This window comes from Phalaenopsis equestris, unplaced genomic scaffold (genome assembly GCF_001263595.1).
Source record: "Phalaenopsis equestris unplaced genomic scaffold, ASM126359v1 Scaffold000051, whole genome shotgun sequence".
NCBI lineage: Eukaryota > Viridiplantae > Streptophyta > Magnoliopsida > Asparagales > Orchidaceae > Phalaenopsis > Phalaenopsis equestris.
The window spans coordinates 93,497-99,883 of record NW_018164493.1 but is presented as its reverse complement, the minus strand read 5'-3'; the positions used below and the strand labels follow the sequence as shown (position 1 = coordinate 99,883).

At 35.5% G+C, this 6,387-nt stretch overlaps 1 pseudogene; it reads left to right on the top strand.

Moving 5' to 3' along the window:
* Positions 1 to 336: 336 nt before the first annotated feature.
* LOC110019146 lies at positions 337 to 6,014 on the top strand (annotated as a pseudogene).
* The last annotated feature ends 373 nt before the right edge of the window (positions 6,015 to 6,387 follow it).

Sequence of the window (6,387 nt, the reverse complement as noted above, 5' to 3'; positions counted from 1 at the left end):
ATAATAGAACTTTTTTCCAGCATGCGGGTGATCCTCTATTGGGCATGCCTATCAGGAAGTCAACTTGGTTAGCATCAAATCTGAGCTCTTTCTCACCCAGCTGTCATTCGATCAATATCCCAACAGCTAATTATGTGCATTGTCAGAATATGATCCTGAGGGTACGAAGAGAGTTAAAAAAACTGAACCAAGCTCATGGTTTTCAACTTATTCAATGTGCGGTCGTTGATGGTTGGTCGGACTTTATCAAGAGCTTATCGTACTGCAGATGCAATTCATTGATTTTGCGCTAGAAAACCTAGAATGCAACAAAATAGTTTAATATCATATAAACGTTAAAATTTTTTTAAAGAAATAATCTCTAAACTTCAATATTCTAAACTTTAAACAAAGTTTTATAACTCACAATGATATTTACGATCACAATAACAAACCATAATGAAACATTTACGGAAAAAAAAAACAAATTCTCAAAATACCTAGAAAGAGCTTGGGGCTTCTTAATAGATTCGGTGCCCTCCGTCTTAGAGTATTGTAAATCCTTCTTCTTACGCCCACCCTTCGCCAATTGCTTTGGCTGCTAGACCTCCTGCTTCTTGACCTCTTCCACGTCCGGCTTCTCTGCCTCGTCAAACTGCAACATTTGCCTCTTCAAACACGGTCGTAGTCTTGTCGATGTCCTCCATTTAAATCTTGCTTGAGAATCCAAATGCGAAACCTTAAACAGTACCTTAACGTTCGAGAGGAAGGCAACCCTAGGCGCGAACGAAAACGTCAACCCTGTTTCGAAAAAGAATTCTTACTAAATTTTTACCACGGGCATTTAAGCAGTACATTTTGCGGGCGTAAAACGAAGGTTACACGATGGTTACTGGGAATTATTGAGACGGTATATAGGCTATCGAGGTTATCGCAACGTTATACGATCGACACATTTGGTCTGAAGGTTACCGCAAAGTTACAAAACTGCGGTACAGGGCTTTGGAGGTTACCACAACTTTACACGCGCGGTTCATATTATCTGGAGGTTACCGCGCAGTTACACAGCCGCGGTACCGAGGGTCCGCGGTTTCTCAGAGTTACAAGTCGGTTATTGGGGCTGTACTGCAGCATCCAACGGGGTGATTACAGAGCAGTTACGGGTCGATTATTGCTCATGTATTACCCTCATATGTACCGTGTGGGCCAAGGTCAACGGGTCATGCGGGGAATATTTAGAATCTGCGCGGTGGGACCGGCTTTGCTGATGTGTCGTGCTTCCATTGGATGACGTACACAGCGCTCGTGCGCTGGACGTATGCAATTTTTTTCCTTTGGGGAGAGGAGGAAAGTTAACAAGGTGGGGATTGTTGAAGAAGTGATTGCTAAGTGTTTGCCCTTCCGTGTTGTGTCATTATCAATATTTGTCACAGGAGATGATGCTAATGGATCAGAAGCTACTAGTTTATCTGCTTAAGTTTTGGTGCTTTGATGGGAATGGATTGTTCATGGTAATTTTCTAGAACTACTTACCCTTTGAAGCTAAATGGAAAATTTCCTGTTTGTTTTCAGTAAAATTCTAATTTGATCTTACGTTTTCTCTTTTTGGTTATGTAATCGTGTCATTTGATGGATTTCTGAAATTTGCCGGTTTTTGGAAGTTTTATTTCTATTGTATATCTCGATTGAAATTCCGGTTTCTCCTTTTTCAGATTTTTTTCAATAAAAATTGAACAGGTACATGCATTGTTGTATCCATCTAATTCCACCTTATTTGCCATAACCTTCTTGATAAATTTGAATTTTTTTCGTTGTATTTTTTTTTTTTTTCATATTTAAATGTTGTAGTCTTTTATGTTTTCTTTGGCTAATTTGTTTTCTTTGGAAGAATGGTTTTAATGTCTTTCATATTGTGAATTTTCACTACATATATGTAAATTCATTATAGGTAACTCTCTTCTATGTGTCTTGGAAGCTATCCTGATTGTCATGGTGTGCTTTTTATCTCACTTTCTGAATATGAGTAAATATTTCATGTTGTTCTCCCTATCATAGACCCCTCTATCTCAGCTATTCATCCACTTCCCTGGCATTTACTCATGTTTGGTTATGGTTCTTTTTGTTGGTAGTCTGTTCCAGGGTTTAAAGGCTGTACTCATCTTTCATTTTTGCTTCCAAGCCCATAAAGGCCTTGCTTGGAAGCAAGTATTTCTCATAAAGCTAAAAGTTTTTGCCACTGCTAGTCTTGTTTGAAATGTCGCTTGACAGATGTCACACAAGTTTTGTGTGAGTTGGAGCTCACGATCCTAAAAGTAAGGGTCTCAACCATTCCAGATGGGAGAGTGATGGATCTCTTCTTTATCACTGACACAAGGTTTTGTAAAATCTTATCAATATCTTTTCGGTTACCTAAATAAACTCTCTCTTTGAATTACATGCCATCTCTTTTTCCAGCATTACACATGTGAGAAATGTGGCTGTTACATGCATGTAACCTTTACCCAACTATGATTTTAAGTCATTAAGGGGCTGTTTGATTCATTAACATCTAAAATATAATTTTATTTTGTGCGAGCAAAAAATGTTATGTTATTTGTAGTAGTCAATTATTTGATTAGTGCCATACGTAGAAAACCATTGCAATAATAAAATTGGTCTTATTTTGATTATGTCTAATTGTTCATCAGATTTATTGTCATTTAGAGGCTATTTTATGGTTGAAATCATTGATAAAATGAAGAGAAATTAATGTCACAGTTTGTCATTCTAAGCTATCTTGTATATCGTATGTAAGATTGTTGTTAACAAAATAAATTTCATTCGATTGATTATAGTATTATTTTCTTTTTTTTAGTTTTTCCAAAACTCACGAATCGTGCTATTTTGGTCAAATTTGATTAGCGAAAATAAATATAGGGAATTTTATATACGTAACACACAATTTTAATGTGCTTGCATATCTCACACCTAAACTTTACTATTTACATAAAATTTTGGTGTTTTAAACCTATGCTTGAAAAGGTGTATTTCACTTTTAAAATGTAGTAATAGCTTAATAGTATTTTTTTTTTTCTTTTAGTGTTTCCAAAACTCTCAAAACATGCTACTTTGGTCATACTTGATCAGTGAAAATAAATATAGGGAATTTTATATACGTAGCACACAATTTTTATGTGTTTGCATATCTCACAGCTAGACTTTTCTATGTACATAACATTTTGTTGTTTTAAACATGAAAAGGTGTATTTCACTTTTAAAATGCAGTAATAGTGCTATTTTTGATTTGATATTAAAGATTTGAGAGCTATGTATGTAAATATGAAAGTTTTGGTGTGAGATATATAAATACGGAAGAATTGTGTCTATATATGTAAATGCCCCGTCAATACAATGAACTCCACGAGTGATAAACCCATTACTAATATTTTTTGTGCTAAAGAGTAACCTAAGAAGTCCTTTTCTATACTAAATATAAACTTTACAATACAAATTATCGTCTTGGGTCTGTTAGAAATAATTATCAAATAAGACAATTCAAGTAGAGAAGAGAGAAGAGAATGTGAGGAAGAGAGGCACAATACACAGGGATGTTAACTGCATAGAAACATAAGAATATAGCGACGCGTATAAAGAAAAACAGTGTTGGATCATAAACAAACAGTGAGAGCTCAAGATATTGGAATTCTAGTTGGCATAAGTTATCAATCGACCACGATAACTTCTCCATTTCTGAGTTATTTCATAAATTCCTGTCTGAAGATCTTCTAATCTGCACCATGCTTCTGATTAAATCTTGTCATTTAATGTGGACAAGGTTGATTCGTAATTTGCAATTTTTTATAAGACATATTTTCTCGGACATTTTAGGGAACTTCTTCATACCAAAACGAGGAAGGAAGAGGCATGTGATCAATTTAAATCAATTTTGGGGGAATTCATTACTAGCTGTGAAATTGAAACAATGAGTGGCAAGATAACTGCAGGCTTGCAAGCGTCTCCTTTTCTTCCGCCTAAAATAAGTGAAGAAATGTTCTATCTAGATCTTCCACAAGAAGAGACAAAGGGGTCTCACCACTCACTTAGTCCTGGGCACAGTCTTATTCAAATCTTGTGTCAGGATCACAATGGTCTTCTTTATGATGTAATGAGAACTCTCAAAGACTACTACGTCCAGGTAATTGGATTAGAATGCTTAGTCCCTACTTCCTATGCATTTACATATCTGCATTTACATACCTACTTCCTATGCATTTACATATCTAACACCTAAACTTTGATTTTCTTACATTTATACCACCCAAATCTTCCGCATCCCATTAAAATACCAAAGTCTGAACTTCTAAAAAGTGAAAAGATACCTTTTAAGTTTAGGTGTTAAATATGTATGAGCATAAGATTTGAGTGGTATGTTTGTAAATCTTCCTTTTTTTTTTAATTATTAGTTATTTGTTTCCTTCAGCTGTCCTATGGGCGCTTCTTTTCAACTCAGAAGGCGAGATTTGAGATTGACTTGATTGTAGTGCAAATGGATGGGAAGTAAATTCTCGACAACAGTAAGCAGAAAGCTTTATGTGATCGTTTGAGAATGGAGATGTACAGACCACTCCGTGTGACAGTGGCAAATAGTGAACCTGACACAGAGCTTCTTGTTGCAAATCCTGTAGAATTATCTGGCAAGGGTCGTCCTCTGGTTTTTCATGATGTCACCCTTGCCCTCAAAATGCTCCATGCTCGGATCTTCCCGGTAAAAATGCTATTTTGTAAGTTTAGTTTTTAGTTAGAATACAACTTATTTGTGAAAACTTTTAATACATTGGTTTTATTGTCAGCTGCTGTTATACAGAAGAAACAACATTTTGTTTGTCAACATTCATTAAAAACAGGCTTTCAGCGATACACATTTGTGATATTTGTTTTAATTGTATTTTTATGGAATTTACTCTCTTAGGCGATAGGCTAGCAAGCATAATAAGACTAGAAGCATAGGTAGTTTTAATTGTGTTTGGGTTTAATAGGTAGTTATTAAGTCTAAGGAGTCTTTACATTTCTACAAATGTTTCCATTTGGTAGTCACAAGGCATCAACGAAGAAATACATTAGTTCCTCATCCTATGATTCCCTACTTACCCCCTTCTATATCTCTTATTTTTGTAGTCGTTGACAACCTTGCATTGCTTTTTATTGTTCTCCCTCATTGTTTCCAATGATTCCTTTACTCTCCGATATTGAGTCAAGTTTCATGCAAGTACTTCATGACATGAAATCAAATATTTGGATATCTACGTGAGCCAAGTTCAAGTTGATTTGAATTGAAAACAATCAATTGCAAGTAAAGATTCGAGCTTATTTGAAGAAAATTGTCATCCTCACGTTGAAAATTTTGAGTTTTGGATATAATTATCAAAGCCCAACCACATTTTTTTAAAGTTTTCAGCAATCTTTATTCTTTTATTGTTTCGAAACTAAAAAGTGGTTGTAATCCCCAGGCTGAGAATGGCAGGCATGTTGTTAATGACAGAGGGTGGGAAGTGTACAGAATTCTTCTTGGTGATGACGAGTCCTTGCAGTTTATAACAACATTGTAGAGGGAGTCACAAAGATGCTCATGGGCTGGGAATGAAACTCTTCAAGGCCTTCTCTTTCAACTTCACTGCCTTCTTTTTATCCAATTACACAACAGAAATATGAATCTGCTAACTTTTTTTTTTAGTAACTACTTTTTTTTTAGGAGAGGGATTAGTGCAGTTTGTGTAGTAGGAGCGATTATTGCATCAGGACACCGGACGCATATTTGCGTCCGGAGTCCTGTGGATGTGGCAAGTGGGCCCCACTGCAATACACTGGTTGGGTATGTTTTTTAGAGGGGTGGGGCCCACTTACCACGTGGCACACTCTCACTGGACTCTGAACGCTCCGGATGTAAAAAATTTTGTGTAGTAGGATACGCAGGGAATGTTTTACTAGTGTTAGCCTTTCTTATGTTGAAAGAATCCATACTCAATGATATTCAAAATTGATGAATGTTCATACTTGTCTGAGGGTAATGTTTGATAAATACTTCTTTCATTTACAAAGTTAATAGTTTTATGCCTGGTAACCAATCTGCTGAAATAACTTTCCAAGGGAAACCCTTCATACCATAAGGGGCCTGCAATATATCGGTTTGGTTCGATCACTCGAAAAAGTTATTAAACCAATTAAACCAAATCGATCAAATAAGATGTTGAATTGGACTAAAACTGGATTGAAATATAATTCAGTTAGTTCGGTTTGATTTTGGTTTAATCGAATTAGAAAATCCTAAGGAAGATGGTCTGTATTTGGCCAGTTAAAATTAATTACCAACGGAATTAATTTAATTATCATATAATTTATTTTTTTAACTATTTTTTTTTCCCAAAATGAACT